Source organism: Eubalaena glacialis, chromosome 9 (assembly GCF_028564815.1).
Source record: "Eubalaena glacialis isolate mEubGla1 chromosome 9, mEubGla1.1.hap2.+ XY, whole genome shotgun sequence".
NCBI lineage: Eukaryota > Metazoa > Chordata > Mammalia > Artiodactyla > Balaenidae > Eubalaena > Eubalaena glacialis.
Genome location: NC_083724.1, coordinates 58,058,581 through 58,070,697, shown reverse-complemented (window position 1 = coordinate 58,070,697; position 12,117 = coordinate 58,058,581). Strand labels below are relative to the sequence as shown.

General features: G+C 42.4%; 1 protein-coding gene across 3 annotated transcripts in view; it reads right to left on the bottom strand.

Moving 5' to 3' along the window:
• KDM4C (lysine demethylase 4C) overlaps nucleotides 1-9,925 on the bottom strand; it is a 396,061-nt gene extending 386,136 nt beyond the window's left edge. For all 3 annotated transcript variants that reach the window (XM_061200412.1, XM_061200413.1, XM_061200414.1), the window contains exon 1: nucleotides 9,804-9,925. The gene's annotated coding sequence lies outside the window, so the exon portion shown is untranslated. The remainder of the gene's footprint in view (nucleotides 1-9,803) is intronic.
• Between the last annotated feature and the right edge of the window lie 2,192 nt (nucleotides 9,926-12,117).

The window sequence follows — 12,117 nt, the reverse complement described above, 5'->3', positions numbered from 1 at the left end:
AAGGTCACATCCAAGTTACAGTTAAATGAAAAAAAAATATTCAAAGCAATAAGTATAGGTACTACCATCTGTGTAAAAAATGCATACATATGCATATACACACATATGCTCGTACAAAATGTCTTACAAAGAATATATAGACTATGTCTGGAAAGCCCCAAAAGAAACAGTTTTAACAGTGGTTGACTAATAAGAGGAAATGCCTATCTGATGGCCAAAGGTAAGAATATGTACTTTTTACCCATTTACACCTTCTCAGTTTTATACCTTGTTGTATACCTTGTACTGCCTACTTAAAATAATATTTCTTTAACATATATGTACATAAATAATAAAACAAATTTTTAAAAATAAACAAAAATAAATAAAATTATCAAAAAGGAATGAAAATTGAATTCCCCTATCTCAGGGCTAGATTCTTCCTGCTAATGAAAGTTGCCTGAATGTTGTAGACTGAGAGTTCTCAGTAAAGTATCCAAATTTTAGGCGAGGGTTCCTTTTGAAAATTAAATAAAAACAAAATGGATGAGATAAGCTACCAGCAAAAATAAATAAATAAATAAGCCTCATCAGTACCATCAGTCTCCCACTCAAAGGGATGCCCGTGACCTTGCTGAGTATTTGATGGACTCCCAAAACAGAACCAAAACAACAAGACTGATTTTCAATCAGAGAAACAAAGGGATGTCCTCAGGACTAGAATTTAAACAAATGCCTAGTGCAAAAAAAAGAGTTAAAAGGTAAAGATAAAGAAAGAGCCAACGTGAAGAAATTTGTCTTCTTTAACCTCCTTCAACAGGAAAAACATACCTGCAGGAAGAATGTCCTGATGAACAGAAGTGAGTACTTCTAAGGGTCAAGAGAAGCCCAGCAGGTGAAAAATACCCCCGTTCAGATTACTCCTCAATGCTACCATCTCCATCTGTGGGACCTGCCTGTCACCAAATAATGTGTGCTTTCCCAGGGACCAGACTTTCTAGAAAGAGCCCTGAGGAACAAACAGGGTATGCTTTGGGTCTGAGCTCTGGTTCTTCCTGTGAGTTTGATTAGGGAGTGACACTGAGGACCTTAGTCCTCCAATGCCTGACATACTCTGGATCACTGGGAAAAGTTCAGATTTCTGAACCTGCAATGCTGAAAATGAGAACAGGAATATGTAATCCCCAAAAAGTGCTGTCACTGTCACACACACACTCCAAAAGGTCATATCTGGCTAACTGTCCTTATTTTGACATTTCTCTCTAATTTCAAACTTTTCCCATTCCTTCTCTAGTAAATAGTAAATCAATACTTAGAATATGTATTTTGTACAGTTATCAAATACATTTTCAAATATTTAATTTAATCTACTAAGGCCTGAGTGTTAAAAGCCTAAATAATTTTAAATACAGCTTTGGGAAATTTTACTGATGATTACACATTACAAACTATTACTATATGTTTCCTTCAATTTGGTTTGTAAGTCCCACTATAACTAGACATTTTCCAAATTTAACAGAAAGGTATCACCTGTATACACCCTAGTTCATCCAAAACCCTCTCCATCCCTTCAACTCATGCCAGACTGCAGGGTTTAATAAGGGCTATTAGGACTTTCTAAATTATCAACCATAAGTGAACATTCATTATCAACATGCTTGAGCATGACAGGGAGAGATTTCAGCAAAATAAAAGATAAAAAACAAGGCTTAGCAAACTTTGATAACTTAGAAAAGGAAAAATATGCAGGCTAGGAGCAGATACGTAGAACACTGTGCAGTGCAAGATTACATATCATGAAGGTAGAATGTAAGTCCTACTTGGACAGAGGTTCCCAAAACACAGTCACTAGAAAACTGGCCACTAATCACCATTTTAAAGTGTATTATTTTTAAATTTTATTTATTTTTGGCTGCGTTGGGTCTTCATTGCTGCATGCGGGCTTTCTCTAGTTGTGACAAGCGAGGGCTACTCCTCGTTGCGGTGTGCGGGCTTCTCATTGCAGTGGCTTCTCTTGTTGTGGAGCACGGGCTCTATGGCATGTGCGCTTCAGTAGCTGTGGTGCGCGGGCTCAGTAGCTGTGGCTCGCGGGCTCAGTAGTTGTGGCTCGCGGGCTCTAGAGCGCAGGCTCAGCAGCTGTGGCACACGGGATTAGCTGCTCCGCGGCATGTGGGATCCTCCCAGACCAGGGCTCGAACCCGTGTCCCCTGCACTGGCAGGCGGATTCTTAACCACTGCACCACCAGGGAAGTCCCTAACCACCATTTTAAGAAAGGTGTTATTTTTCCTATTTGCAAATACATGGTAGTGTATAGGAAATTTGTTTTTTCAACTGAGCCTTTCTTACTATAAATATAATAATGTTCATTCTCAAAAAAATTTTTTTTAATGATGGGAAATCAAAATTACCAGTAATCCCACCACCAAGTTAACATTGCAGTGTATTTTTTCTAGACATACACCCATTTATAAACATGTTTAAACACAACTAGAATCATACAATGTATACAATTTTGTTTATTGCTTTTTTTCATTAAACAAAGAAGGTTTGCAATTATCTAATGTTTTTAAATATTCTTCCAAGTTAGTAATAGCAGAGCATAGAGTTCACTTAAAATAGTCCCTGTGCTAGACACTTAGGTTATTTCTAATATTTAGTTAGCAAAATATATAAGAGATCAATATTTCATGGTGGGGCTAAACAGCACCAAGCCTTTTCCTTGCAGGAGTTTTGGTAAGTGAACAAATGAGAACCACAGCCCTAAGGATAAGCTCTAGTGATACGCTGAACGTGACACTCATGCCCGGCCAGGCTCCTTAATTCATACATTCACAAATACTTACTGGTTTGCCTTGATCCCCTTGTTTTCATTTCTGGAATTGTTTGGTTTGTAATAAATTGAGAAAATAAAATTGATGAGCAGCCAGCCTTAAAACACACCTGTAATGAGCTCAGGGAAGCAGGGTGGAAGAGTGCTATTAGTGACCCCAGAGAAACCTGGAAGAGAAGACCTAAAACGAGTCAGGTTTAGATTTTTCTCAACCTGACCTTAAGCAACCCTCCTTTGAGATCAGGCCAGAACTTCTAAGAATAACTAGCTTCTGGCAATAGCCAATTCTTTAAATGTGTGAGGGGGGTTGAAAGGTGGTATTTAAAGCTATATTTATACTTCCCATCAGATAAGACTAAGAAAATAGTAATTGTGTTTCAAAAGGGGGGGAGGGGCTAATGGATTGCCTTAGACCTCTGCTATTCAAACTGCAGTCAGCAGTCCTACCTGATTTAGTGGGTTATATCAATATTTTTATAATATGTGATACAACATCAGAGTACAGAACAGGTGGCAAACTATTGTTTTGTGAAATTTTTGTTTCAGTTTTATACGTGTGTGTGTGTGGTCAGGATGGGTAAAATGTATTTCCTACCGTGTGCCTGATTTTAATTTCCTTAATTTTTTCATATATATAAATGTCATTAATTTGTATAACAAAGGTTTACTGAGCACCTATACTATAGTGCTGGTGAGACAGCAGTGCGCTGGTGTGATGTAAGTGAATAATAGTTGATCCCTGCCCTTGTAGAATTCTTTCAGTTTAGAAACAAACTGTCACATAATCACATAAATATAAGATTATAAACTGCTAAGTGTTATGGAAGGAAAAGTTTAGTAAATTAGGATCGGTTATCATTAGGGAAGCTGATTTAGACTGGGGAGAAGGTAGGGGTGACAGGTCAGGATTGTCTGAGAAACTGCATTCAAGCAGAGACCAGAAAGATGTACTTGGAAAGGAAGAGAGTGGGAAGGAAAATCTGCCTGGCAGAAAATGGCACCTTCAGCAAGGGTCTGTAAGGTCTGGGGAAATGAAAAGCCACTGGGCAGCTTCCCTGGTGGCGCAGTGGTTAAGAATCCTCTTGTCAATGCAGGGGACACGGGTTCGAGCCCTGGTCCGGGAAGACCCACATGCCGCGGAGCAACTAAGCCCGTGCGCCACAACTACTGAGCCTGCGCGCCTAGAGCCGGTGCTCCGCAACAAGAGAAGTCACAGCAATGAGAAGGAGCCCGCGCACCACAGCGAAGAGTAGCCCCTGCTCTCCGCAACTAGAGAAAGCCTGCGCAGCAACGAAGACCCAACGCAGCCAAAAATAAATAAATAAATTTTTTTATTTTATTTTATTTTTTTTTAATACCAGGTATTAATTTAATATTGAATATTTCCCAGGTCACATGAACCTGAAATTTATTTAGCCTAATTTTTCTTGTATTTAGAACTGTTTGATTTGTAAGCGCTTACTTTACTTTCTTCTTTTTTTTTTAATGGATGGGCAGTTAATTGAACCCAGTGTTTATATTTTATTTATTTATTTATTTATGGCTGTGTTGGGTCTTCGTTTCTGTGCGAGGGCTTTCTCTAGTTGTGGCAAGCGGGGGCCACTCTTCATCGCGGTGCGGGGGCCTCTCACTACCGCGGCCTCTCTTGCTGCGGAGCACAGGCTCCAGACGCGCAGGCTCAGTAATTGTGGCTCACACGCCCCGTTGCTCCGCGGCATGTGGGATCCTCCCAGACCAGGGCTCGAACCCGTGTCCCCTGCATTGGCTGGCAGATTCTCAACCACTGCGCCACCAGGGAAGCCCTAAATAAATTTATTTAATTAAAAAAAAAAAAGAAAAGCCACTGGGCAGAAAGGTAGAACCATCTATTGATAAATAAGGCTTGGGGGGGAGCTTGGGATAGGAAGAGATAATGCAGGACTTTTAAGTGTCCTGAGGGCCATTAGAATGATCTAATTTGCATTTTAAAAGATCACTGAGTAGAGAAGAGATATCAAGGGGGGTAGAGTGGATACAGAGGTGGTACGAGGTGGAGACTAAAAGACTGATCTGATTCATATTTAGGAAGCAGAAGTGACAAGGTTTGGTGATGGTACAAATGCGAGGGCTGAAGAGCCATGAGGTGTCTGGGATAACCCTCAGGTTTCCCAAGTTAACAGTGAAATGGAGTGAGGTGCAAGAAAAACTCAGAGGACCAGAGCTGAGAGGAAAGATCACAGTTTGGCCTGTTATAGTTAACAGGTAGAGATGCCAAATTAATAACTAAAACTGGATGGAAATATAAAACAAAGAAGTCATCAGCAAAACGGTTTTGATGATACATTATTCTGCTCCTTAAATATTTACCCACAGTAATGTATAATACAAACACAGAAGAATCTAGAATAAATTTTAAAGTCTCACAGAAATAGACTCACAGCCTTAGAAAAACAAACTTATGATTACCAAAGGGGAAAAGCTGGGGTGGGATAAATTAGGATAAATCAGAGGTTGGGATTAACATGCACACACAACTATGTATCAAATAGATAATCAACAAGGACTTACTGTATAGCACAGAGAACTCTACTCAATACTCTGTAATAAACTCTATGGGAAAAAAATCTGAAAAAAAATAGATATATGTATAACTGAGTCACTTTGCTGTATAGCTGAAACTAATACAACATTGTAAATCAACTATACTCCAATATAAAATAAAAATTAAATTAAAAAAATTTTAGTCTCTATGGAGCAGCAATTCATAAATACCACAGTAGCTGAAGCCAATGTGTATCTGAAAATACAGAGCAAGAGCAACGGTGTAACTAAACAGTCACATTCAAAATAATCCTCTTTTATGAAATAGTAAGGAATCACTTGTCTATTGTGTTCACAATATGCTCCATATCTAACACACAGTGCATGGCACATAGGAGGTGTGATCTATTGAAGACAAGTACCCACTACTAGGCAGAATAAACCACAGCAAAAATAAAACAAATGGCGCAAATAACAAGCAATTCTGCAAGGAAAAACTGTACTATGAAACATACAAATGTATAAATAAGGACATTTCTCAGGGAAAAAAAGGGAAATGAGTTATTTAGCACAAACTCAATTCTCATACCCAAATAGATGCTATGTTCTGGTCCCTAAGAATCAGCTTAATTTCAAGCTTCTAGGGAAGACCACCCCAGGCAACCTCACTGATCCCTAGAAGTCCCTACACATGAGAAAGAATAGAAATGTAATAAAAGCTTGATGTTGAAAAGCTATAGTAAAATCTCATCTAGGTTATTAAAACAAAACAAAAAAGGTTAAAAATGGCAATTACTAATGATTTTTTTTCCTCTAAAGTCTCCTGTTTCCAGTTTTTCTAACAAACATGGATTTTAACTGGTTTTTTCTCCTGTTCACAAAGGCCATACTGATACATAGGAGAAAAATCCAAAGATGCACATACACACGGAGACAAATTAACCATACTCCCATTGCCCAGAAGTAACCACTTTCAATATTTCACGTGGAGCTTTTTCTGTGCATACATGGGGATGGAAAGTAAAGAGTGATACACAACTAGACTTACGTCTATAAATGAGATTACAGAACACTGCTATGGCAAGTATATAGGACTGAGGAAAGACTAACCTAAAGTGACAACTAAAGCGACAACTGAGCTGAGCTATCTGAAGGATGAGATGGAATTAACCAGACAAAGAAGCACAGGCTGCTAGGCAGGGAGAACAAGAATGTGCGCTGGGTATCGAACCCCACCAAGCCAGGCAACTGGGGAGAGGGAGGAGACTGGCTGGGCAAAGCCTTGTTGAGAGGACTCAGGGAAAGAATGAGGTGAGGCCATTGAAAGAGAAACAAGGTAAACAAACTCCTCAAAGGGGATGTCCCAATTGCTTAGGTGGGAAAAGGATTAGGCCCTACAAGTGTGGACTTAGATGATCAGCATCTTCTCCCAAAGGGTATAAAGAGTAGGGGCACAGGGGAATCTTTGGGGAGGGGAGAGAGGGGTGAAGCTGCAGGGAGAAAAATAATAATCCGATATTTTAAATTTATATTTTAGGCCCCAAAAACCCTTCTAGATTGATAAGGATAAAGAAAATGCAGTGACTTTAACTATGGTAGAACTCCCAAGAAATTCATATTAGAAATGAAGGTAGGGAGAGAAGCATTAACTATTCATATTACAAAAAAGAAAATATAAATTTTAAAAGACTGAAAGACCTGCATTAGACACTGAGTTTAATGACAGCATGTAATGTACCTGTTTTATCATCATATCTCTAATAAACATACAACAAATAAATCAATATCAAGGGAATAATCATTATGAGTATTACGTATGAAAACAGACTGGGCTAACAGAAAGGGACGATCTTAATGACATCCAGACAAGAAAAACACAGCACTATACTCAGGACAAAGACACACACAGAGAATTCTGCCTCTAAAAAGTGAGTGGTCTTCGTAGTGAAGCAGGAAAGAGTCAATAGGCCCCTCAAAGGGGCCTATCAATACTACTATCCCTACCTGCTCATTCACTCATTCAAGAGAAAATGTTTAATCCAGAAATTCCACTACTAGGTATATATCCAAGAGTTAAAAAAAAAAAAAATGCATACAAAAACTAGTTCATGAATGTTCATAGCAGCATTACTCATGACAGCGAAAATGTAGAAACAACCCAAATGCCCATCAACCAACAAACAGACAAAATGTGATATATCCATACAGTGGAATATTATTCAGCCATAAAAATGAATAAAGTACTGAAATATTCTATATATAACATGGATGAACTTTGAAAATATTATGCTAAGTGAAAAAAATCTAGCCACAAAAGACCAAGTATTATATGATTACATTTATATGGAAAGTCCAGAACAGGCAAGTCTACTGAGCCAGAAAGCAGATTAGCCCTTGCCCGGGGCTGGGGTGAAGATTGGATTTGGAAGAAATGGACAGTAACTGCTAATGGCAAAGTATTCCTTTTTGAGGTGATAAAAATGTCCTAAAATTGACTGTGCTGATGGTTGCACAATTCTATACATATACTAAAAACCATGAAAAAAAATCCACTTTAAATAGGTGGATTTTATGGTATGTGAATTATATCTCAATAAAGCTGTTATTAAGAAAGAGGGTATTTTGAGCACCTGGGGCACTATGATAAACTGCTGGAAACAGAACAAAGAAAACACAGACACACACGCACACACACAAAACCTGTCCTCAGAGCTCTTAACATTGTAGTAGAGGAGAAAAGGCAATCAACAGGCAATTAGAAAACAATGAGAAAAGCAAAGAATTCAGACTGTACCCCAGCGGCACCTAACCTAGCCCTGTATGATTACGATGTCTAGAAGAGAACTCAATATACCAGATTTTCGTCCTTAAATTGAAATTTAAGTCTAAGAAACTTCTTTTAAAATTAAGTACCTGTTCAGCCTCTTAAAATCTGCGTTCTTACTGAATGTTAACAGACTCTTCTTTTAAGCATTTGCGCACATGCAATGTTTAAAACATGTTTTTAACTTTACAAAAGCAACAGATTACAGTCTGTTAATAAAATGAAACAAGTCTCCGATTTAAACTGTATTGCCAAGTTCGTGGGGTGCTGTAAAGATTATGTGCAAACTTTTCATAAGACCTTAAATTGGAAGAAAGAGGGCCTTAAAAACCCGAACCGTGTGACACATTCCAAAACAAAGCCTGGGAGTTGGGAGGGGACCCGCAAGGTAGGAGAACTAGACTAATGATCATAAAGAACTGAGTGCTACAAAGTAAAAATGGACCTTAAAGATTTAAAGCCACTAATTTTCAAACACGACGCTTCGAAATGAGAATATTAGTAACCGTTGCCATAGAAACAGTGACGCTGAGTTTCCCGAGATTAAAAATAAAAAAATACTGCAAATTCAAGTGGGTGAAACAGGGCAAAGTTTGGTCCGAACGTAGGTGAACCGAGCCTACCAAGAAACTTCCACAAGGTTAAGAGTGGACCGACTGCAACTTTTAACCTACACTTCCGAAGCAGCGCTTGATAAATCACCCCGCAGGGTAATTTACCAACTGCTAAAAAAAAAAAAAAAAAAAAAGTTTGCCCTCTCTTCTCCAGGGGGAGGAACCACACAAAAACCCTCCCTGGCATTCGCCCACAACCAAAACCAGACCGTGCAGACGTGCGTGGTTGCAGCTCAAGGGGAGGCTGGCTCCGAGTTCACCCGGAAAGCATCCGAATCGAGCCCTGCTGGTTTCATTGGCTGAGCCCCGAGGAAAACCCCAAGCTCGAGCCCGGAGCCCCAGCCTGCCTGGCTCCTTTCTTCACATTCCCACCCCCCGCCACGTCCCATGCCTGGCATTCCACGCGACCCGATCCAACTCATATTTATTAAGCACCCACTGTCTACACCGCATCGTGGCGAGAGGCACTGCAGGAAGAAATGGCCCCACGCCGGAAAAACCAAAAGGATAGCCACAGCGGTTAAGGACGGACCCGAGAGAGGAGCTGGCTACCTACGGTGGGGAGGTCTGGAGAGGAGCCCTCACCCCCACCCCGCGGGTCATGAGAGTCCCAGGGAAGAGATGGCCCCGAGAGGCGCACCAGGCCCGGCCTCCGCGGAGTCCACCGCAGACCGGGCTGGGAGGGGAAAGGTAAGGAGTAGGCATCCCCGGACCACCCGCGCGCTCCTCTGTTCCAAGGAGCGCGACCCCGACTCCGGCCCCCGGGAGAACGGCGAGCCTGGGGACCGAACCCCCGGAGGGCCGGAGCGGGCTGTCACTGGCTCCCGCCTCCCACCCCTGAGACCATGGCCGGCCGCTCTCTCGCCAGCGTGACAGTCGCGGCGGCCCCGGACCTAGCGTCTCTGGCCCGGCGTCTCCGCTCCGCCGAACGCCGGCACCCCCTGCTGCCCCGCGCAGAGCGGGGCAGTGCCGGGAAGACCGCCCGGGCCCCTCCCCCCACCGTCCCCATCCCCCGGACTCCGGAAAAGCGGTTACCTGGCGCGCGGGCGGGGGAGAGGACACGACCCAGAAGAGGAAGGTGAGAAGGCAAACGGTGGCCTCCGGCCCAGGGAGATTCGGGAAATTTGGGAGACTTGTTCCGCACTGGGTGACAGCTGTTCGCTGCGCACGCGCACCGGCCCCAGTCTCCCGATGACTCCGCCGCTACTCACCCTCCCGTCGAGGGGCAGGGAGACAGCGGCAAAGGCGCGCGCACAGCGCCAGCCGGCTCTCCCTGCGCGAGGGCGCGCGCGCCATCACGTGACCGCTGGGGCCCGGCACTTAGTGGGTCACGTGAACTTCCAAACAGCTTAAAGGTGCCAGGCACCTTCTTGCTTTGGGCTTAATCTTCCGCACTGTTCTTAGCTTAGGCTCCCACCGCGCTTCGTGTTTTCTGGAGACGGACATGTCCCCTTTTGCCCAGAAGGGGAAGACACTTGAGCAGAAGGAAGGAACAGGTGCACAGAACCTTGCCTGGAAGCGCCTACCGGGTTCCCGCAGGGCTGGACCTGATGGAGTCCACGCGCCACACGTCGCCCTGGGCTCCGACGCGGGCCTATGGCGGCCTCCGGAGCGCAGACGTCAGAGTGGCGTTGCCCTGGGTGGGGCCTCGGAATGCCCAGCCGAGCCTGGCTAGGATGTCGCGGCTCGCTGCTGGGCAGCAATGACAGCGTCTTACGGCCGGGGCTTCTGAGCCTCCAGACCGAAATGGGAGATCCCGAGAGAGCGAAGGGTGTGTGCCTGCCAATCCTTTAACAAGTAACTCAAGCAAGAAGCCGTGTTGTTAGTCGAGGACAGCGAAACTGTCCTGTACTGCAGTCACCTACGCGGAACAAGGTCCGCCCCGCGCAGGTGTGCTCTTGAGTCCCGAGGCGGCCCTAATAGGAATTCGGACAGGGGGTCTCTCAAAAACTTGTGGTGACAGCACTATGGCCTGAATTGTAGTAACAGGAAGTGCAGGTACCTCCGGACCTCTCAGAACGTACTTAAATTAGCTTGCTACAACTTGTCATTTCTGCGCTGTACCTCTGCCTTCCAAGGTGTCAGAAAGAACCACACAGACCTTATTAACTAAGGTCTCTGTACTACCAAAGACAGATGGCTGAGCACCAGGTGTTTTGCAAAGCTGAACAATTTTTTTAACTTCCTGTAGAGTTCCCAGCTGGGTCCTTTGTGACGTTTCCCCTAACGTCTTCTCGGCGAAGAAAGATTGGGCAGAACCTTACACTTCTGAGCACACTCGGGCTGTCTGATATGCTGAGTTTTCTACTACAATCCACTGATTTCTGTTTTTTTAAATATCTAAACAGGTCCACTTACCGCACCCTGGAAGTCTTTTCTCACTGGAAGGAGCATTGCGAGGACAGATGAAATATGGGTGATTAAGTAAAGCTAATGGAATTATTGGGTCACCACATTTCTTTAGTCATTAAATTAGGAACATTACCCACATAGGTACACGATTGAACTTCCCTAATATGTAAACTCAACTGGGACTTTTCCAAATGTGTATACTATGAGGATCCCAACCCTCCTTACAAGTCAATCGGATATGCTAAAACAATAAACATATAACAACATTCATTTAGGGCTTACTGTGAACTTGACACTGTTTTAAGAGCTTCACATATATTAACGAAATTAATCCTTACAATCATTCAATGAATAGGTATGATTATTACCTCCTTGTTACAGATATGAAAACCGAAGTATTGAGATTAAGAAATATGTCAACTACTAAACACCAGGGTCCTTGGAAGCCATGTGCTGTATTAGACGAGGAACCTAGTACACCAAAACTAAAAGTCTGGAAACCTGAATTCCAGTCCACTCACAATTTGTAGACACATGATATTGCACAAATAACGTTTGTCGAACACAGTAAATCGAGTCTCAGTTTTTTTAATCTGAAAAATGAGGGTGACATATCAGTTTTGCTGACTTTGAGCATTTTTGAACATTAAAGAAGATACAATGTCAAAACACTTCAAAAGCTGTAAAGCACTGTGTGAATCTATTAAGCACTTCACAGTTTTGGAAATTGAAGTGAGCCTACTAGAAAATCAACTGGATTCATGTCACAGAAGACAATGTTGTGTCCCTAATGTATTGAAATACCTCTGTTGTAAATTACAATGAAAATTAACATTTTAGCCATGTAGTAGATTAATTTATTTAGGTCCAATTAAAAACGCCAATTGTAATAAGATGGAGGCTGTATAATGGATACATAGATTTTCCTTGAAGCTTATGTTATGTGAACTATTGTTCACCTCAGAGACAATACTTGTAAATTTCTTAAAATATGTAC